Source organism: Cryptomeria japonica, chromosome 1, assembly GCF_030272615.1.
Source record: "Cryptomeria japonica chromosome 1, Sugi_1.0, whole genome shotgun sequence".
Lineage (NCBI taxonomy): Eukaryota > Viridiplantae > Streptophyta > Pinopsida > Cupressales > Cupressaceae > Cryptomeria > Cryptomeria japonica.
Genome location: NC_081405.1, coordinates 700,748,254 through 700,772,913, shown reverse-complemented (window position 1 = coordinate 700,772,913; position 24,660 = coordinate 700,748,254).

The following is a 24,660-nucleotide window of genomic DNA, read 5'->3' as shown; positions in this document are numbered from 1 at the left end:
AATCAGAGGCTATCAGATTGATAATGAGCTCACAAACTTAGATCCCAAGAATTTTGATACAATCCAAGATTATGTAACCAAAGCAAATGAGCTAAGAGCAAAGCTAAAGGATTGTGGAATAGACAAAAAGGATGCTCAATTGATATTCAACTTGTTGGACAAGCTTGCACCAGAATATGCAGCATTTGTATCTAGCTTCCAAACTCATCGTTTGATAGTGGGGAGTTCTTATGTTATGCCTTCTTTTGAAGCTTTCACAGAAATGTTGATATTGGAACAATCCAAGTTGTTGAACATGGGGTTTCTCAAGTCTTCAAAGTCCAAGGCTTTGGTAGCAAATCAAGGAAATCAAGGAAGTCAAGGCAAAAATTCCAACAAGAAGAAGAAGCAATCTAAGTCTCAACCACAACAGGAAAAGGGACAATCATCCTCTCCATCACAAGGCAATCTTCAATCCTCTTCCAAGAAGGGGACACCACCTAAGAAGGATAAACCAACTTGTGCATATTGCAAAAAGTATGGTCATGATGAGCATCGATGCCACGCAAAGCAAGTTGATGAGTTAACCAATCTTCTCAAGAAAAACAACATCAACTTGCCATCAGCCTACACAAAGAAGGATTCATCTTCTTCTTCTTCCTCACAGTCTAAGGGAAAAGGGCAAGCATTTGTGGCTACAACAGGTTCTTCACAGCAATGGATACTTGACTCGGGTGCCTCATATCACATGGGTTCTACAAAGGAGTAGTTTTCTTCATTAGAGCCATCTAAGGTACCTCACATTTACATAGGTGATGATACACAAGTAGAGGTTGAAGGGAAAGGTTTAGTTGACATGGATGATGGAACATTTGAGAATGTTCTCTATGTTCCTAACTTGTCTACCAACCTTCTCTCCATCTACCAAATCACTCACTATGGGAATGGGAAAAAGGTTGAGTTTACACCAGATTCAGTTGTGGTAAAGGAACTTGATGATGATGCCTTGGTAGCAGTGGGACAAGTCAATGACAACTCAAGGCTTTATTCATTTTCCCACTTTGTGCCAAGTTCACCTTCTAGGGCCTTGCTTACTCATTCAAATTCAGAAAGTAAGCTATGGCATGAGCGGTTTGGTCACCTCAACTACCGCTATCTTCAGCAGCTCAGCACTAAAGACATGGTCACAGGTCTTCCTCGAATCAGCTTTTCAGAGGGAGTATGTTCAGGTTGTTCCATGGGCAAGCATCCCGAAGAGAAATTTGATAAAGAGAAAACTTAGAGAGCTTTGGAAGTTCTTCAACTTGTTCACAGTGACGTAGCGGGTCCATTTCCAGCACCTTCATTTAGTAAGGCCCGCTATGTTCTTACCTTCATTGATGACTACTCCCGCTTCACTTGGGTCTACTTTCTCATTCATAAGAGTGAAGTATTTGACAGATTTCAGGACTTCAAGACTCGTGTGGAGAAGCAATCAGGGAAAGTGGTCAAGATTCTTCGTACAGATAATGGCAGGGAATATGTGAACAAGAGACTTGAGGATTTTTGTACAATTGAGGGGATTGATCTTCAGCATTCTGTTGCATACACTCCATAGCAGAACGGGGTTGCAGAACGCAAGAATCGAACTCTCAAAGAAATGGCTAGCTGTATGATTCATGCATGTTCTCTTGATCCCGCCTTTTGGGCAGAGGCTATCAGTTGTGCCACACACATCCAGAATCGGGTTCCTCACAAAGCTTTACAAGGTATTACTCCTTTTGAAGCTTGGGTTGGCAGGAAACCAATTGTGAGACATTTCAGAGTCTTTGGGTGTCCAGCATGGGCACGCATACCTCCACAGAAACGCAAGGCATTGGAACCACAGAGTCGGCCTTGCATATTTGTTGGATATCCTGAGGGTGTTAAGGCATACAGATTGATGGATCCAGAGACACATGAGGTATTCATTGAGAGGAGTGTTCACTTTGAGGAAAGCTCTCCTAGCTTAGCCTCTCTACCTCCTCCACCTTCCTCCATTGTGGATAGTGATGTTAGTGATTCAGATGATGAGACTCCCTCAACTCCGACTCACAGGGTTACACCTCCGCAGGGTCCATTTGTAGTTGAGGTGCCTCATTCTCCACCTCCACCTAGACCTCGTTGGGCTCGACAGACACTTGAGTCTGCGGGTTCTCTTGTTGGGGATCCTTCGGATACACAGAGAACTCGATCACAACATCAGGATCATCCACATGCATTTATTGCTACCGCCTCCGATCCACAGACATTTAGGGAAGCATCAGGGGTTCCTGAGTGGGACCAAGCTATGGAGGAAGAGTATAGTTCCTTGATAAGGAACAACACATGGGATCTAGTCCATCTCCCTAAGGGGAGAAAGATGGTTCGATGTAAGTGGATCTATTGGACCAAGTTTGCAGCGGATGGTAGTGTGGATAAGTATAAGGCTCGGCTTGTTGCCAAAGGTTTCTCACAGGTTGCAGGTGTTGACTATACTGAGACCTTTGCACCCGTAGCTAAGATGAACTCCATTCGTTTGACACTTGCTATAGCTGCAGCTCATGGTTGGGATGTACATCAGATGGATGTGAAGAGTGCCTTTCTTCATGGTGATCTTGATGAGGAGATTTATATGGAGCAGCCATAGGGTTTCATCCAGGATACTTCCTTGGTTTGCCGACTAAGGAAATCTATCTATGGCCTTAAGCAGGCCCCCAGGGCTTGGTATGCCAAGATGGATTCCTTTCTTCTCTCTGCAGGTTTCACCAGGTGTCATTCCGATCCGAATGTCTACATTTTGTGACAGGATGACTCTCACTTGATACTTGTGCTCTATGTTGATGACTTGATCATTACAGGGAGTACTTCATCCATCATTAGCAGGGTCAAATCTGCTTTGCATGACAGATTTTCTATGACTGATTTGGGTCTTTTGCACTACTTTCTCGGGATAGAGATTTCACAGTCACCTTCCGGGATTACTCTATCGCAGCCCAAGTATGCTCTTGATCTACTTGCACGCTTTCATATGGCTGATTGTAAGCCTGCCCCGACTCCCTTTCTTTCAGGAGTCAAGCTTGAGGCTCAGTGTTCTTCTCCACTAGTTGATGCCACTTTGTATCGTCAGCTTGTGGGTAGTTTCATCTACTTGACTCATACACGCCCTGATATTTCATTTGCAATTGGCATGGTTTCCCGCTTCATGCAGGAACCACATGAGCTTCATTGGAAAGCTGCCAAACGCATTCTACATTACATCCAGGATACACATCACTATGGGATTCACTATGCAGCAGGCACAGGACTTCACTTGGTTGGTTACACAGACTCCGATTGGGCTGGTGATCTAGTTGATCGTAAGTCTACTTCTGGTTACAGTTTTCACCTTGGTTCGGGCCCCATTTGTTGGCAGAGCAAGAAGCAACATGCTATTGCTCTCTCTTCGACTGAGGCTGAGTATCGAGGCGCTGTTAACGCAGCGACTGAGACCATTTGGCTCCATCAGATTCTCACAGAGTTTGGATTCCCTACTCCATGACCGACAATCCTATATTGTGACAATCAAAGTGCCATTGCCATCTCGAAGAACCCGGTCCAGCACCAGCGGACCAAACACATCGAGATTCATATGCACTATATCCGAGAGCTCATCCAGGAGCAGGTCATTGATTTGCAGTATTGTTCTACAGCAGAGCAGGTTGCTGACATATTCACCAAACCTTTCACTAAGAGTAAGTTCCAGCAGTTGCGAGCTCTCTTGGGGGTGCGGGATGTGTCATTGGGGGGGGTCAGCTGACTTCTCCTTCCTCTCTTATGGGGGGGACTTTTTCCTCTTTGAGGTTTTGTCCTTCTTCCTTGAGATTCTTTTGTGCATTCATCTCTCTTTTGGGGGGGAGTTTTTTTCCCACTGGGTTTTCTCCCTTTCTCCGTTTGTGAGAGATTGCATTGCATTGTTTTGCATGTTGTACATGGGTACCTATCATGGCCTCGTAGCGGGGACCCATCTTGCATTGCTTAGTTGCATTGTAGACTTAAGTGCATTCCACTAAGTTGCACTTAAGGGGGGGTGTTGGTGTAAATAATTATTCATCATGGATATTATTACACTTACTTAAGTTTACTTAGGATAATGCATTTCATAGTAGTTTGGATATGAGACACTTGGGTGTTTGTGCCTCATTGGGATAGTGTGTGTAGGAGAAATTCCACCTCTTATGGTGTTGATCTTGTTATTACACTATCATATCCACTTATTGTGGAGTGATAATTCCACCTTCGGTGGTTGATCCACCTCATGTGGAATATTATATTATTTCTCCTACCTACCCACACCTATTTCCTACCTACCCTTGTTTCTCATTGAGCCACTTGTCATATTTGTGTGCTCATACATCCATATGGCCTTGCCTATATAAGCAGGCCTCTATTCATTGTATTGGTTAATCCAGTTGATCATTTTTATATTGATGAGAATACAGTTTGTTTTTGTCATTCTATTGTCTCTTTTATGCTTTTCATTGTGCCCTTGATCTTGGCAAAATCCAACAATTTCTAACAATAGACATTACTAGATTGCAAAGAACAAATTCATAGCACATACACATAGATCAGGCAATCTATAAGTTGCTTCTTGTATTAACTCCAAAGAATGTATCACAAAACTACTCAAATTCATAACAATAATCTAAAATCTCTAAGTGGGCATCAAATCATCAATTTGTGGACCCTTACAATGAATCAAAATTTCTAATTTATAGAGTTTCTTGCCCCACTTTCTAGGAAATAAATCTATCTAAATTAATTACTAAAAAGCAACAAGTCACAGTTGACATGCACGTCTTTGCCTTGAACTCTAGTTAACTATTACAAAACTGTGACTGGGTGAGCATTACAAAAACATTGTTGCATGAGCCAACACTTCGTAATCATGCAAAAATACAAGTCTTTGTCTTGAACTCTAGTTAACTACTACAAAACTGCGACTAGGTGAGCATTACGAAAATAGTGCTACATGAGCCAACAATTCGTAATCATGCAAAAATGCAACTCGCTACCTGTGAACTCCACTTGACTATTATGAAACTGTGACTTGGTGAGCATTACGAAAATGGTGTTGCATGAACCAACACTTTGTAATCATGTAAAACTTGGTCAATAATCAAGGTACGTACTGGAGCAGCAATTGAAGTCCCAGTGTAGTGGTGGTGATGGTAATTTAGCATGCAAAACTAGCATTACAAAATGATGGGAGATGCAATCGACATGCAAGTCGCTACCTGTGAACTCCACTTAACTATTACGAAACTGTGATTGGGTGAGCATTATGAAAATGGTGTTGCATGAACCAACACTTCGTAATCATGCAAAACTAATGCCCAAAAAGAAAGTGTGACATCCAGTATCAGTTGAAGCTATAGTGGTTGTGATGGTGGCACTTCTCCAACATGCATTTTGCTTTTTCTAACTGCATGTTTGTCCTTCATTTCTCTTGTAGTTCTGGTAGTTGCTGATGAAACATTCTATGGAAGTGGTTGGTGGGTCAGAAATATACTCCATTCTGAATTTAAAACCTATGAGCACCTCCTATGTACTCTCTAGTCTTCTTTTGGGATGAGGTGGAAGGTTCCATAAATCTAATTCAACTATTACGAAACTAGTGCTCACTGCCCACTTCCTTACGGTGCTCCAGAGGTAGGTATTTCGTAACATGCAAAACAAGATACATAATCAGCTTCATCATATTAGCAAAATCATAAGGGACTCTAAAATTTCAGGATTTTGGGGTTCTACTTAACTATTACGAAACTAGCGCTCACTACTCACTTCTATGACAGTGCTCCAGAGGCAAGCATTTTGTAATTTCAGGATTCTGGGGTTTCAAGGTTCATTATTGATGATTTCAAGATTTTGAGAAACAAGGCCAACAACCTACAGATCGATAAAAGTAGATTTAATTGAAAGCATGAAATCTAACTCTAAACCCTAAACTATGAAAACAGGAAACACGAATTTTTTTTTAAGAAAACAAGGACAAGGAAATGAAAGATAAACCTGAAAAAGGAAAGACAAAAGAAACATGAACAATAAATGATAGGATGACAAAAACAAGCAAGGAGAAGACACACAACGAAGATGAAGATGGACAAGCGACAAGCTCGGAACCTCAGGGACCCAAGTTTCTGAAACACAGACAAAAAAACAACCCGGTAGTTCAGGAATCTGAACTTCTGGGGTGAAAACCAAAAGACGAACAAACACTACAGGACTCTAGGAACCCGAAGTTCTAAAGTGATGCTCTGAAATGACACAAAGAGAACTTGGGAGTTTGGGAACCCGAACTTCTAAACAAGAAAACATAAACATGACCCAGAACTTCGAAAACCCAAACTTTCAGAGCTACACAAACAAACAAATGAGACAACAACGAACTCGGGAACTTGGGGACCTAGATTCTTGAACAAAGAAATAGAAACAAGAAAACAACCCACCTTAGGAACTTGAGAACACGGGTTTTGAGGTGAATAAAACAAAATCTAAAAAGAAAAGGAAAAACTAACAGAAAAAGACAAAAGAGGGGACCCGTATTTTCATAAAAATGAAAATGATGGGACTAGATATGCAGAGCATAACAAATGGCGACTATCTAGGAAAAATGACTCTAGGCATTTTAGAACTTCAAAATCTTTGGTGTAACCTGATGACTAAGGCTACTATCATTCAAAATAATGCATAAGAGAAAAAAGATGAGTGAACTAACGAACAAGCAACCAAATCTAGAACTGAACAAGATAAACTCTTAAGTGTGTGCACATGATTCATTACTCCATCGTTCTCAATAATGAAGATAAACAAAGGAAATTGGGCCCAAGATATGTGGGTGAAGTCAATCAATGTGTTTCATGCAAAATCATCCTGGGCATAGCTCTATTTCCAGTCAGGCATCCATAGCCTCGATAGAGGTACCTCTGGCTCCCGTCAAGCAGTGCTCCACTACCAGCCAGGCATTCATAGCCCTGGTGGAGATTACTTGAAACACTTAAATTTAGTTGTTGCAAGTGAATCATTTCTTTTCTCTTTCTTTCTTCTCTTTTCTTTTTTTCAGATCATTTTTCACATCATAGAATATATAGAAGGATTATTTCTTCGTAATCTTTAAGTAACTTTCAAACATTGAAGTCTGATTACTAGGTTGGGAGCCACAGTGGACAACATGAAACATCCTGACTTTTGATTTTTCACTTGAAAACAAGTTCATCTGACATCTTAAAAAAATTTCTAATGTAACTTAGAGTGATGGTAGTGCTAAGTAATCAAGTTAGCCTTCTCCAATTGAGAGTCAAAAACTCAAATCATAATTAAACCATTATATATCACTTTGGACAAATGTAGACAAAGATTTCAAAATTAACCAAACAATAATGAAGTTGTAAAGAGCAAAGAGTCGAAGTCTCTCAATATCTTCTCAAGTTGTTATACGAAGAACATCTCTTCCTTAGAATCCCTAAAAAGAAAAACAACAAAATGAACCAAAACACAAGAAACAAAAGAAGACACAACACTGACAAACAAGAAGACTAGAAGACAGGAAAGACCAAACAACAAGGAAAAGCAACAAAAATAAAAAGAAAACTAAACTAATCCTCCCTAGCTAGCCTAAACTAACAATAAGATGACTTAAGACTTGATCTTAACAAGATAGGACAACAAAAAATTTCACCATTTTTTGACTGATTTTTCATTATGTTCAGTAGTAACAACTTAGTTGGCCAAGTCCTAAGTCTAGCAAATTTATTTTTGTACTCAGAAATGTAAAGTTTTAACAATTCAATTCATTTTGTGAGCACAAAACTTTAAAGATCAGTAATTGTGGGTGTTCATTATCTCTGTGATCTACCCACAAACATGTTGGTATTCCCCCCACCTCATATTCAAATACAAAGTAATCAACACATGGAGGGAAAAGGAAGGAAGCCACCTGATTTGATTGTGTTGTAGGTGCATTCTCTTGCATAGTGACTTCATCATTATGAGGTCCCAACTTGAGGGGAAACTTGTATTCCTGCTTAGGTTCATACATGTCAAGAGAAACAACATCCATTAGTAATGTGATATGTTGGTCATCAATATTAACTTTAACTTTCAATACATCATTATAATGAAGACCAACACCAAGAAGTGAATTGGGACACTTAACTTCCAATGGACTATTTACTTCAAACCCCTCTTCTAGTAAGTCAAAATCTTTAAGTTCATCATTCTCCAGATTATTAAATTCAGAATGTTTACCTTTAGCGTTACCTACCATGGCAATCTCCCAAGCCATGACAAAGTCTGGACAACTTACCTTAGAATGTGATTTCAAAGGATGAATCCTACATGAATCACATGTTGCAAAATCTAACATGTTGCGTGAGCAGCTATGACTACTCATCTCTATGACTTGTTCAGACACGAGATTCATTGTCCTTTCCATTTCTTGTACTGAGGTTGGTTGCATGCTATCTTTTCCTTTCAAAGTTTGAAACTCCTCTTCATGATGTACAACATCAATTCCCTGCACAAAATCATCAGCATTAGCAATTTCATTACCAAGGTTATGAGTAATTGATGAATAAGATATTTCTCTTGAAAGCTCATTAGAATGTGTGAAATCAAATGAAGACTTCCCTATTTCATGTTGTTGGTCTTGGTGAAGCACTTCCATTTCTGACTTTGTCTCTTGCATACACAATTCACTTCCTTGCTCTCCTTCAACTTGGAACATATCACAAACACTTTGTTGCAATAAGAGGTCAGTCTCATGTATGTATGCATTTTCATTGTTATTTTTCATAACTTCCAACTTTCTCTTGTGATTAGCACAAACCTAATCTAGACATTCATCAAAAAAAATTGGCAAGTTTGAATGTGGCTTTGAGTTATTTCTATGTTTGTATCAAAAGTCTCAATGTCCAAGTCATTGTTATGAATGGGGAAGAGGTCTTCCACTACTTCGTCCAATAATATATTGCACTATCTTTTGTCACTAACACTCTCTTCAACCAAATTAGTACTTGTACATTCCAATGAGCAACTCATATCATCCTTGGTCATGAAAACATCCCCAATCACATCACCTTTGTCCAAACAAGTCAACTTATTATTATTATTCTCAATCACTTCCAAATCTGCTCTAATATCACATTCCTTGCTTATGAAATCCATACCACGATCAACATTATGAACCTCTAAACATGAAAGATTATCATTCATAACTTTGTCCAAGAAATCATCCATTATTAACTCATCTTCTTTGCAAATTGAATCAATACCCAAATCAAGTTCAACCTCATTATGTGGCACTAATTCAATACTTATTTGATCAGGAGAAGAAGATCCATCCATTAGCATACCATCTTTGTCTTTACTTGTAGTGATTTCTCCATCATGTTGGTCTTTTCCAATCAACTCCTTATGAGGGTCTAGTTGTGAGTCTTCTTGAGATATATATAATAGGAATTTCTCTATGAATTCATTTGTAAGGTCCCAATGGTCTTCCATCAGAGTGAATACTTCGGTGAATTTGATTTCCCCCTTCAGGTATAAGTCCATTCTCTCAAGGAAAATAAAACAACTAGCTTCACAATGCTTGTTTGTGAGGTGTATTCTATAGCCATCTAATAATGCAATGTCAACCACACACTTGGAAACACCCATTTCTTTTAGACGTCGATTCAACCTACTACGTACAAATAGAATGTCTTCGAAGGAATACAAACTTTTCTCAACTTTGTTTTGTGATTGGTTACTATGGAAATCATGTTGAGAATGAACATGAAACTTTTTACTTGTTGATTCTCCATTGTAACAATGTTAAGGCAGTGTTGTCGACATTTCAAAACTAGTGGGACTTGATAATATGATGAAACTATAAAGATCCAGTCCACTACTAAGAGGGTCCCGGTAAATAAGTAGTTGGAAAATTAACTGAATTTTCACCAAACTTATTTTCAACTTAGAATCAACTCGCAAAGTTTATCGGTTTAGTCACTTTGACAAATTTGCAGCTACTCTGTCAAACCTTACTGGTTGACCTAATACTTCAGTGATATAATGCAAAAGATCTGAAACTCAAATATCCTTTGACCAAAACCTTAAATCACTTCACTAATACCAATAATAACATAATTCATATCATTTCCAATCATTTGAATATATCTATGTAGATTTACCAATCATTCATATCAACCATACCAAAAACACATCCACAAAATCATTCACCACTTGACACAATGATTTTTCATGTGGAAACCCAAATGGGAAAAACCACGGTGGGGATGAATACCCACAAGTATTATTTGAACTCTTTTGAAGTTTGCCCTGTTAGGAGCCAAGCCTGGTTAGAAACTTATACAAGAATGTTCTGTTAGGAATAGATCCGGTTAAGGACCACCCGGTTAAGGGATTGACTACAAATACCCTATTAAAGGTAATACCTTGTTAAAGGTAACCTCAGTGGAGGATTTCAAATCCAAGCTAGTGGTTCACCTGGTTAGAGGATTTCAACAAAAATCATGTTAGAGCTTACCCTATGAGGGGATTTCAAACTATTGTAATGGTCAAAGAACAACAGGTTCTTTGACCGATCTGGAAATAGCACTTCCTTGCTAAATCATATCCTTTACCGCTCCTATCTGCCTTCACATCTTACTGCAGACACACCTCCTGCTTCGGCAACAATCACTTTCACACTTTATCAAATTTTCCAACTCATTCAATCAATCCATCAACCTTATAAAAAAATACATTAGGTCAGTAACACAACACAAACACTAAAATTCTAATAAAGATTGCAAACACATCAGTTCAATCTTGACCGTTAGATTACATTGCAATCAACTTTACATTCTTCTAGGCATCTACAACTTCTCCTGGATCATCACACTTTGAATCTTGTAACACATCACGTGTTTGTCACTTCATACTATGAATTTGATCATTCCCAAGATAAATGGTTATCTTTACACACTAAAACCTTCTAGAAACTCATCACGTGCAACATGCTTTCATGGCATCTTCATCACTGATCATCATCCGATCATAAATCATCACAACCGATCTCTAAGCTCCATCAGTTAGGGTTTTTCTTCTCAACTGAATAGGGTTACCAGTTGATCTGCATTGCTTCATTACCGGTTGCTTTTACTGCTTCATTACCAGTTGCTTTTACTACTTCATTACCGGTTTCCATTGACATCAATGACAACACTTCCTAATATACTTCTTCAATGCAATCTTCATGCAATGCCAACAAGATTGTCATTCCTTACTCCAATCACATCAAGATTAATCATCAACTTAGTTTCTTTACTCAACAAATCCGAACACCAATCAACATTATTTTTACATGGTAAATTCAATTCAACATCTCTCTCATGTTCATTGATAAAGGAAGGCATAAACACCACCTTACCAGCTTCATTTGTACTTGTCATAAGTTCTCCATCATGTTGGCTTTCATCAAGCAAATTGCCTTCATGAGTGAACAGTTCTGAATCTTCTTGTGCCTTAAATAGTAGGAGTTGTTCTCTCAACTCATTTGCCAACTCGAGGTCCCAATGATCTTCCAAGGGAGTGAATACATCCTCAAGTTTAATCACATGTTTCAAATATCTATCCAATCTCTCGAGGAAAACACAACAATTAATCTCATAATGTTTCTTTGTGCAGTGTATTCTATATCTATCTACCCATGCAAAATCCCTCAAAGACTTAGAGACACCCAACTCTCTCAACCTTTCATCCAAATGTTTATGCGCAGGTGTAGTATCCAACCATAAACCCAAATTTTGCACACCTTCATCATGTGGTTGATCATCATGGAATTCACCTTGATAATGCATATGAAACCTTCCACTTGTTGATTCTTCTATAAAAGTGTTGGTTGTTAAATCACCTCCAATTCTGATTTTATGTTTTGTAATCAAAATTTGCAGCCACTTATTCTTTATTTTCAAACAAATGGTTCATGTTGCATGACTAATTATTGACTTTTGTAGCTACAACTTCATTATAATCTGGTGTTCTTCCTCTCAAATCATAACCAAAGAAAGAAGTGACAACCATAAAAAATTCATTAGCAGGTGTATTATTTTCATTCACATTTGATAGTTGCATTTGGTGATTGTAGTTTGGTTGATCTATTGTATTATTTAAAGTCATAGTAGGCAGATTTGGGACATTATAGTTTTTGAATGCTTGGTGTTGGATAGGCATGGTGTGTGCCCGAGCACAAGTTTGTACATATTAACAACCCTCTAACATAATTTCATTAAAACAGTAAAAATTATTATCCACAACATCATACCCAGATTGTGCTAAGATTAAGGCTATTCCAAGTGCCTGATGTGCATCTTTGACTTCACCAAAACTTTTAATCTTTTCTGCAAATATATTACCAATACCCCAAAAGTAATGACCTTTCAAAAATCTTGCATCTATTACTCTTCTTGTAGATTAAACTCTTTGATACATAAGCAAGAATATATGATTGAATTGAGCAATTGATTCACCAGATACTCTTTTCACACTCGCAAATTGAATTAGTGCATCTTTTGATCTTGTGAAAGGATCAAATTGACTTAAGAAAAGGAATTCAAATTCATGCCATGACCAAATCAAGATAGGAGAAAGACTTGCATACCATTGTGATCTCGAACCTTAAAGAGTTTGAACAAACAAGTTGCAAGCAACATCCTCTGGTGTGCTTTGAAGGGAAAACACTTGATGTTTAAAAAGATTTACATGGTATGAAGCATTTTGTCCATTTTCAGGCAAGAACATGGGAAGCCCATTATATGTGTGATGAGAAATTGAATGAACAATCTCGGGTATGCACAATGGACTACCCATTGAAGTTAACCTTTCCCAAGGTCTAACTCACACTAACTTAAGCAAATAATTTAGAAATCATTACTGGCCCTCCTAGCGCTAGTTTCTGTTGACGGGTGTTTTGACACACTCACCAACAGTCAGGTAGTTTATGTGAACACTCACCACCTCTCCTAAAAAGAAATAAGTTTTGGGAAACTAACTACTCCAAAGACTCTATAGTCGGGTCTTGACAGTGATGGGTAGCTCAATGGTTGATGCGGTTGTACCTATCAAGAGGCCTATTGGTTGAAACAAATTCCAATAACTTCCAATAATTTAACTTCTTTTTTTTTGTATTTTATGATTTAGATTCTCTTTCAAAATAACTACAAAAGGTAGATCATGGAAACAAGAAAATAAAAATGAAACCAATACAATAACAACTTAATGAACTACACAATTAGCACCCTGCAATCCAAAAATCATTAATATCATTCAAACCAACATTCAATAACAGACCTCCAATAAACATGCAAAGTCATGCAACCTCACAAATTTATGGAAATAATACCACCACAATATTGTTCTATCACATTAATTCCCATACACCACTTACGTGTGCAATATGATTCATAAAGCAATAAAACATAAGTCCAAAATAAGTTGCTGATTTCAAACAATAGACATTACCAGATTGCAAAGAACAAATTCATATCACATACACATAGATCAAGCAATCTATAAGTTGCTTCTTGTATTTACTCCAAATAATGTATCACAAAACTGCTCAAATTCATAACAATAATCTATAATCTCTAAGTGGGCCTCAAATCATCAATTTGTGGACCCTTACAATGAATCAAAATTTCTAATTTATAGAGTTTCTTGCCCTACTTTCTAGGAAATAAATCTATCTAAATTAAGCACTAAAAAGAAAGGAGTCGCAGTTGACATGCAAGTCTCTGCCTTGAACTCGAGTTAACTATTACAAAACTTCGACTGGGTGATCATTACAAAAATAGTGTTGCATGAGCCAACACTTTGTAATCATGCAAAAATACAAGTCTTTGCCTTGAACTCTAGTTAACTATTGCAAAACTGCAATTGGGTGAGCATTACGAAAACAGTGCTACATGAGCCAACACTCTGTAATCATGCAAAAATACAACTCGCTACCTGTGAACTCCACTTGACTGTTACAAAACTGTGACTGGGTGACCATTATGAAAAGGGTGTTGCATGAACCAACACTTCGTAATCATGCAAACCTTGGTCAATAATCAAGGTACGTGTTGGAGCCACAATTGAAGTACCAGTGTAGTGGTGGTGATGGTAATCCAACATGCAAAACTAGCATTACAAAATGATGGGAGACACAATCGACATGCAAGTCGCTACTTGTGAACTCCACTTAACTATTACAAAACTGTGACTGGGTGAGCATTACAAAATAGTGCTGCATGAACCAACACTTTATAATCATGCAAAAATAAAGCCCAAAAAGAAAGTGTGACATCCAGTATCAGTTGAAGCTATAGTGGTTGTGATGGTGGCACTTCTCCAACATGCATTTTTTTTTCTAATTGCATATTTGTCCCTCATTCCTCTTGTAGTTCTTGCAATTGCTGATGAAACATTCTATAGAAGTGGTTGGTGGGTCAGTAATATACTCCATTCTAAATTTAAAAACTTTGAGCACCTCCTTTGTACTCTCTAGTCTTCTTTCGGGATGAGGTGGAAGGTTCCATAAGTCTAATTCAACTGTTACAAAACTAGTGCTCACTACCCACTTCCATAACGGTGCTCCAGAGGTAGGTATTTCGTAACATGCAAAACAAAATACATAATCAACTTCATCATATTAGCAAAATCATAAGGGACTCTAAAATTTTGGGATTCCGAGGTTCTACTTAACTGTTACGAAACTAGCACTCACCGCTCACTTCTATGATAGTGCTCCAGAGGCAAGCATTTCGTAATTTCAGGATTCTAGGGTTCCGAGGGTCATTATTGATGATTTCGATATTTTGAGAAACAAGGTCAACAACCTACAGATCAATAAAAGTCAATTTTATTGTAAGCATTAAATATAACTCTAAACCCTAAACTATCAAAACAAGAAACATGAAAAAAAAAGAGAAAACAAGGACAAGGAAACGAAAGATCAACCCAAAAAAGGAAGGATGAAAGAAACATGAATAAGAAATGACAAGAGGACAAAAACAACCAAGGAGAAGACCCACAACGAAGATGAAGATGCACAAGCGACAAGCTCGGAACCTCAGGGACCCAAGTTTCCAAAAAACAAACAAAAAAACAACTCGGGAGTTCAGGAATTCGAACTTCTGGGGCGAAAACTAAAAGACGAATAAGCACTTTGAGAATCTAGGAACCTAAAGCTCCATAGTGATTCTCCAAAATGACACAAAGAGAAATTGGGAGTTCAGGAACCCAAACTTCTGAACAAGAAAACAACAACATGACCCAGAACTTCGGAAACCCAAACTTTTGGGGCTACACAAACAAACAAACAAACAAACAAGACAACAACGAACACGAGAACCCAAGTACCCAGATTCTCAAACAAAGAAACAAAAAAAAGCAAACAACCCACCTCAGGAACTCGACAACCTAGGTTTTGAGGTGAACAAAAAAAAAGCTAAAGAGCAAAGGAAAAACTAACAGAAAAAGACAAAAGAGGGGACCCGTATTTTCATAAAAATGAAAATAATGGGACTAGATATGCAAGGCATAACAAGTCATCCATGCGTGCATGATAAGGAGGATCTAATGGCTTGAATTGAAATAGGAGGTGATTGTTGAAATTCAAGCTCAATGGTGGTTTTTGACTTAATGGGTTGAAAATCAATTTCCAACCCCATCAGCTAACCAAATCAAATGCAATCTATCTCAACAACTTTCAGAGGGCCAAGGGATGAGTGCCATTACTCTGTAATGCTTTTGCAGACACTTATCTCAGGCTGCCCATCCTCATTTATTGCAGATTGAATACTTTTTGGCCTAGCAGAGGACAATTAGATGCCTTTCTTGCAAGGATTCTCCCTTTTTTCAGGGATTGTTGCTCTTTCCTAGTTCTGAGAGATATTTTTCAGACACAAAACCATCAGATCAATCTATTTGATCTAATCCTCTTTTATTTGTAACCTAACCCTAGCTGGTTAGAGTTTCTAAACCTAACATTCCATCTAGGTTATGCCTCATCTATAAAGGCAAAATTTGTAGCTCTTTCAAAGGGTCCTCTCCATGTTTCTCTTATAGAAACTCAATACTTTTCTGCAATTGTAAACTTTTCCTTACCTTTGTATCAATAAAATTTTATGTCTTGCCTCTCTTTTATTTTGTGTAATTCATATTACCTCTTATTTGAATGCATTCTTTTGTGATTCTTATCTTATGTGATTGTGTTAACACCCCTATAGATGTCTGTGAATTTCTTTAATTCATCTCTTCATCTTGTTGGATTCTAACCTTTGCATATATTCTTAGGGAGCTGATTAGGATAGAAAATTATGCATATCCTTGGGTAGTTTTCATTGATATCTTGTGTAGTTATGGGTGAGGAGGATCGATTTTCACTCTAGGTGCATCACCTTATTTCCCTTTCAGCATTCCTTCTCCCCTTTTCCCCTCTAGATCATTAGAATAGGTTTTATAAGTATTGGGTTGCTCCAACACTGTTCCTTGATTGATAAGGAAGTCGGCATTCTCTAGAGACTCAACCTCACATGCACAAGGTCCCACACTTGGAGTTTGTTTCCATGTTTCACAAGTTTGTTGAGCACTAGTGTTCAACAAGGGTGCAAACTTTTGTGACAACAAAAACACTTGCTACTATTGCAAAGAAAAAGAGATCAAAAACTCCCTCTTTTAGTGGAACTTAAGAAGAAACCTCATATTTCTTTTAATAAATCCCAACTAGTATTGCAAAAGAAACAAGCTTCTACTAGCACAACTGTTTTAGAAAAACCTCCTCCTAGTTCCTTTCAGATTACTGAACATATATTGTTTGTAGCTAGTCAAGTAGAAAAGAAAAAGGAGAAACGGAAAACTACTCCTAAGGAGCAAAGGAAGTCTCACAGGGTGAAGAATAAAAGTAAAGGAGGCACTAAAAGAAAGGCAACACCTAATCCAATTCTAGACATTGACTCTAAGATAAGTAGTGAGTGATATTTTTTGTTTAAAAGGTCACCCAATGTAGAGGAAGGAGAAGCCTCTTTTGATAATAATATGGATTCATTCAAAAAACCTATCCTAGATTGGCAACAAGGAAGAGGTGTAGAAGTTTCAATGGATATGCCATCGCCTACAAAAGAGCGTGAAGTAATAATTGAAGAATAGAATGTGATTGAACAAACAAAGAATATAGCAGGGTAGATAAAGGATGAAGAAGAAATTGAGGGGCATGATGTGGAGGAGAAAGAGATTGAGGTAGAAGAAGCTATGGCACCTGAGGATACTAATCTGTATAGGTTGGAAAAGATGACTGCCAAAGAGATAGAGGATGTATGTGAAATAATTCTGATTCAAGATTCTACATAAGTGACAAAGTCAGAATTGGGAATTGTTGCTAATATCTAGGTGTCTCATATCACTTCTACACTATCTTAGCCTTCTATTGCATTGAAAACATGGAAAAAGGTTAAAAAATTGTAGCTACTTGAGAAGGAATTGATGAAAGAAAAAAGAACAGTTACAAGAAGCAATGGAAAGGAAATTGAAGGAGAAAGAGACTGAGGTTGAAAGACTATGAGGTAAGGTGGACACCATGGCTTCTATGGTTCCTCAAATCATCAACTGTAGACCCCCAACAAGGATATATACATGGTTCCTTAGAGATCAATTTCTTAATTGAAAGTTTATACAGTTGTATTTGTATTTGCCTTTTTCTCTTGTTTCGCCTAAATAATTCTTTCATCTTTTTCAATCATCCACCCTAGAATTACAAAACATATTATGTGAGTTTTATCTATAGAATCTTGTTGTGTCCTATAATACTAATTGGAATCCCCTCTTGTATGTTGGTGACATTCAACTAAGGGCCTTCCATTTTTACACGAAGCATGAAGAAAACAAGGGAAGGAAAATGTTCACTTGAAGTTGAAAGAATAGCTACCTTATCTCTTAGAGTAGAATCTAATTATTTTAATACTATCTCGAATGACTAGGTGTTACTAACCAATAGACCTGATGTTTAGTAGTAGATACTAGTATTTAGAGTAGAAGTTGATATCATGATTCATGCATTGGGTAGGGACATACTAGAATTTTTTGCACATCATAGGTGAGAACTCATACATGAGTTAAAGAAGAAAGAGCCCCATTCCTTGTACAACTACCATGCAACCATCTAAAGAGCCAGGAAGTGTATGGACATAGCCAAAGCACAAAATTTGAAGTGGATGTGGCTCCTTTTCTAGCCTCCGATTCTTTTGTGGCCTTGACCAAATTGGAGGTGGATTGAGTACTTCAACAAGGAGGTAGAAGAACCAAGATGGCGATAATTACACAATCTAATGGATTCAATTAGAATCCACTAGCACAGAATTTGGGTGTTTTTGTTCATTCATATTTTAAGGAAATGACTCTTGCACAAAAATAGTTACTTGGGCCTACTTTGGGGCAAGTAGGAAGTTAAGTTGGGGGGATGATAAGTCCTTATTTTTTTCACTTCTAATAAGCTACATATGAAACTTTATTTAACTTTTATGTCATAAACATTACAAACTTTAGTCATAGTTTGAACTATCATACTATTAGCCTTCATATAACCACTCTTAATATGTTTGTTTAATAGATATAAATATAATACATATTAAAGCATCATAAATTGTATCCTTGTAAAATTTCATCCTTAGTTAGGCCTCACCTTGGTGTTTCAGCCTCTAGTTCTTCATACCTTCTTTGATTCTTCTCACACCATCCTAGATCTGGATTTTTAACTCTTTCTCTAGATCCAATTTAAGTTTAAGTCCTAATTGACAAGACCAAGATGCCCTAGACTGCTTGGTCCTCCCAAAAGGGGCCCAAATTTGGACCCCTCAATGGTCACTTCTTGAGGGTGGTAAATTTGCTTCCATCTCAGCCTACTCCAAAAATTAAAAAGATTATGGCACAGTTAGGTATAAAAGGAAGCCTACCCCCCTCATTTTGGGAGGAATCTCTGAATGTGGAAATCAATTGCACTCTAGCGAATCGAGGCCTAAGTGAGCAAGCAATCAAGCATTCTTCAAGCATTAAAGGAGAGGTCAAATCAAGTTCAAGCATTTGAGATGGCATCCATTATCAACATTTTACAAAGACATTCTAAATGGCATCCTAAACTCTTGTATGATGATTGAAGCAAATTTCATCAAGGCATCAAGTTTAATTTTTTTAAAAAATAGATCTAACCTTTCCCTCAAAAGGAGACCATTCTATTTCAATCCAATTCCATTTCCAAGTTCAATTATTATTTCAATTTCAAGGTTAATTCCTAAAATGGAGTTTGATCTGGACAATTTCCCATAAATAAACAAATTTCCATCATTTTATGTTTAGGAAATTGACTCAGGAGCCACAAGCAAAGAATTTGGAAGAATAGTTGATGACAAGCAAATTTATCTTTTGAAGGTGTAAAAAGTGAAGGACTGGGTTGTCCCACACTATCTAGTCTTAGGAATTTCTAACAAGCTTCCAATATGAGATTTTGTGTGTCATTTTGATCCAAAAAAAATTAGTTTCTCTACATTAAACATCTAGAGGACTAGGTCACCCCACATCTCCTGGTCCCAACAATCCAGCTTGAATTTTATGTCATGGGTTATGATCTATTTCTCATCCTCAAATTCAACTTTACAACTCTACATGACAACTAGAGCTTACTATTACTATTATTTTATGTCATATTCTTATTGTTTGTCCTGAATCTAGCATTGCAATTTGAACCTAATTCAAATACGATTTCAACTCAAACAAGGAGAATTAGTTTGATTTGTATTCAATCCTTCTAGGGTTGAATCAATCAAATTTAGTCCCCCTTATTGTAAGATGGTCCCATGAAATTAGTAGCTTTATTAATCTAATTTGTGAAGTCCTAATTTCACCACACTATATTTTGGTGAGCCTGATATTGTACTTCTATTAATTATGATTTCTTAGTCTCATGTCTAATTTTTATGCATTCAATCAATCATATTTGCACTCATAGATCAAATAGGCACTTAATTTACATAAATTTAGAGGTTCAATTTATAAAAACCCTAATTATTTTGATAAAACTGACTTGTGGGTTGCATTATTTCTTATTTATATTCCCAGATCTAATTATTATGACATGTTATTTTTACATTTAGAAGCATTAAGATATCACATCTCTCATTTCATTAGAATAAATAATTGGCTAATCAATCATTTTGCAAACAAATTGCATTGTTTAATCATAGACATAGCTTGCATTGCATTCAATATCTTGTTTTTTGTGCATTAGTTTTACTACCCATAGTCATGTTGAATGTCCAGACAACTAAGAGGGGGGTGAATCAACTATCAATTAAAATTTTTCATTTTTTCACAAATCCGAAATAACCAACTTATAAATTATTTAACATGAACAGATGTAAACATGAAAGCACACACATACATAATGAACAGTAGATATGATGTGGAAAACCCAAGAAGGAAAAAACCATAGAGAATGTTAGTTCTAAATATATAAAGTGTGTTAGGGTGACAACGATTAAGGTGATTTTTACAAAGGTGTCTCACGACCATAATGCTCACTACATGAGGTCTCACTACCCAAAAAGGCTCACTACCAAAAGATAAAGAAAGAAAATAAAATCCTCCACTATGATACAACTCTCACAAACAGCAATATTGAAACAGCCTCTGGTGCCTAACATCACACCACACACCTTCGCACAACTTCTCACATCAATCATCGATCGGATTTAGAATTTCAATCTCACATTTCTTCCATGCCTCATTCATTTTGATCATCCTTTACTTATATTATCCTCCTGACTACATAACCTTCCAATTCAGCCAAACAAAATTTGAAATAGGTTTGCACTAAATATTCATGTGGTGGAAAGGAATGAGAAGTGGGCCACACCACTACACACTTCATCGGTCAAATGAACACATTACAAATATTGGAGCCAAAACAAGATTCATACACTACATAAATGTCATTACACAGTCTCCAATTCTAGATTGGACCAAACCCAATATAACACTTCTGAACTTAGTAAAACAAGAATGGAACCAAGATAAAAATGAATCCAAGCAATCAACACCATACCCAAAAAATGGAGAAATCTTGATCACAAACTATCAATTACCAGTCAGCACTGAATATCATCTGAAGCACAACTTTACAAGCACCAAATAGTTTGGGAAACATATTTCGAATCACCAATTTAGAAAACCAATACCAGTACAGTGTGTTGACATCAATGACAACCATATTAGCACCATCAACATCACATTTACAACAAGTCCTACATCCAACATTCTAGTGAGAAGAAGTTATAGACTTAGCGCTTCCCGAAGTTTAAATACCAAGGATATGGAGACCAAGTTGACTAACCTATTCCATGTGAGCACTGGTACTTCCTCTAATCCAACACATGACATACCTAACATCATAAAGACCCATTCACTTTATAATCCTCATGATGAGGATGACTCTCTTGCTTGAATAATAATTGATCAATTGCGAAAACTTGACCAAAAGTCGGATGATCTCCAAAATTATATGACTTAAGAATACTCAAATAGTAAGGCAATCCCCTTGATTCAAGGATTGAGGAGAATGATTCAAAATGATTCACATTGTGTGGACGTGTTGCATGGCATTTCTCATACAGTTGATACCAATAATATGCCTATTCAAATTTGTGTCGAAGTTCTTGGTTATTCTCATCCTACTAGACAAGTTGAGAATTCCATTTTTATGTCTACATCCTTGCCTAGTGCACCTACATATAAATCTTCTATCATGAATACCTCTACACAAAATGTTAATCCTACACATGTTAATCCAGGGGCCAATCCTATTAATCAATACTCTTATATACCTCCTTTCAAAAATCTTCCATTTGTTTCCAAACCATCACCTATACCAGCTTATCATAATGTCCCCCCTCCTTATTCTCAACCTCCAACTACTTACAACAACATTACTCTTCCATCACAATCAAACCTCAAACCTTATGTAGTGATTTCTCCCATGATCAAAGACTCATGGCAAAATTATTTAATCATACCTTTAGAGATAAATCTTTACAATGGTATTGTTCTTTGCCTCCTTATTCCATCAATTCTTTTTAGCAATTAGTTAATGCTTTCATTCAGCAATTTCACAATAACATTGGTCCTAAACTTAATTTAACTGATTTGATTCATTGTAGGCAATGAGTTAAAAAAAAAGTGACTAATTTTATTGGTAGATATAAACTTTTGCATTCACAAATTTCCTATAATGTGCCTAGTCATGATGTTCAAAGAATTTTCATTACTAATTTGCAAAAGGATATTAGAGATAAGATTCTATTTTATGATTTTTCATCTTTCATGCAATTATGTGCAAAGCCTCATAACTGTTAGCTTCAAGTGAGGCAATTTGAATCATCTTCTTCAATGACTCTAGTTGATAAGAATGAGAGCTCTCAACAATTGTTTCCAAAGTTCAGCAAACACAACAAAGGTTTCATCAAGATAAATAATAACTCTTCCAAAAACATCAATACACAAGTGGCAACCACAACATCAAGTGTGGACCCTTTATCCAAATACTTTATAAAATAATTAACTCCTCTTTTTGAATCATTGCATAGTATAATATTGAGGTTGATTAATTCTAATGTGTTACAACTTCCTCCCATTAATCCTATAGATACTTTTAAGCCTCTACCACCTTCCTTTAACCACAAAGCCTTTTGCCAATACCATCATCAAGTAGGTCGAGTCTAAGCAACTTACATTTTCTCCCAATGATTTTGGTGTACTATCCAATAATATTGTGAACCTCATTGAACAACCTACCTAAACCAAAACTATGCATTACCGTTGATCCTAGTGAGACTATTATTGCACCTAATGGACCATTATACATTACTATGAAGATTAAAGACAAACTCTCACGAGGGGTGCTCATTTCAATCCAATATGTATGGTAAATGTTATACTAAAGAACATCTTTTTACTTAATAATTGCATCAAGTTACATATGATAAATTTGATTTTATGGTTAAGGTTCATGATGGCTTCTCTTGTCCTATTATTGGTTCTATCAATCTTCTTGTTGAGGTTGGTACTAAGTGCTTATATGTTACCTTTTGCTATTAATCCTACATTGGACAAATTTTGTGTGAAGTTAGGATATCCTTGGATCTCTTCTGTAAAAGCTATTCCTTCTACAATCCATAAATGTTTGAAGTTCCCTCACAATGGGAGTATCATCATAACCAATCATAGCCTTTTCCAGCCCACAAAAAAGCATGGAAATTTCAACCTTGATTATTTTTGGCCTACACAACCAAAACCTTTACAACCTCAAGATGATTCTTTTTTAAGATCTTATAAAAAATGGAAAATGGATATGATATTAGCCTTAAGTAAACCTAAGGGTCCTTCACCTATGATATTCCTCCTCCTCATTCCAGACCTGGACTTCTTCCTACACCTTCTATTCCTCTTATATATGTTGCAATCCCACCCCCTACATGTTATAAAGAAAAATACCCAACATCCTACATCTCTCAACTTACTGAGGTTTCTCTCGTTCCTCCTCTTAAAAGATAAGGAAATAATCCTATGTTTATTGATACCCAACCTTGGAAAATCTCAAGTAAAACTAAAAGAAATTGCAGTGTGAGAGAACACTAACAAAGACATCGTGCCAAGGCTCATGAACTTGCCTCTCAAACCAATTCCTCCCCAAAGACACCATGTTTTGCCTTATTTCCATTTGTCCAACCTTCACCTAACCCTAGGGAGGAAGTTCAACTTAAATCACCAAAGTTAAAATTATTTAAGAAAAATGATGGTTTAATTCCTTTTCATGTTAAAGATCCTATTCTGGTTAATTTGGATGATGATATTGATGATGTTAATAAAATTATTGATGTTAAAAATGTTGATTCTAATAGTTTTGATGATATGTATGACCTTTTTGAAAATTAATCATGAGCTATCTTCACACTTTTCAAAAGCATTAACACTAGCTCCTAGTGGCAAACAAAGTGACATGTCATTAGAGGGTGGTCCTTGTTTGGAACTTACAGTAGCTTCATCTACCATGCTCATTTTTGCTCCTCTTGCATATTGTCTACCATCCCTATGTTATGTTAAGAAAGATTGGGAGATGGATGACTTGCTTGACTAGCTCAATCTATGTTGTAGATTCTTACGTGTGTCTACTAGCACGTAATGTTCTTCCCCGGTGATGTGTTCCTTGATATGTCATTATGTTATGTTAGGTTCTCTTTGGATGAACCTTGTTAATTCATTGGTGCAAGGTAATGAGGAGGTCAAATCTATTGTGACATTCTTCTATTTGTATCTCAATTCTTCTTTATGGCATATCAATGCTATGTTGTACATGTGCTATTGTTTGTAAATGTGTCTTTGCATTGTCTACTTTGGGACGATGCAAAGTGTTGAGGTCTCTTTTCAATCTCTTCCATGTTGACCCAAAAATACATTTGTTTGTTAGTCCTATGTTATCTTCTTCTATTTTTCTTGTAGTTCCACCTCCTTTGGGTGATGAGGTTGATTCAATGTAATTATTCTTGATATACATTATTTATCAAAATTTCTTATTGA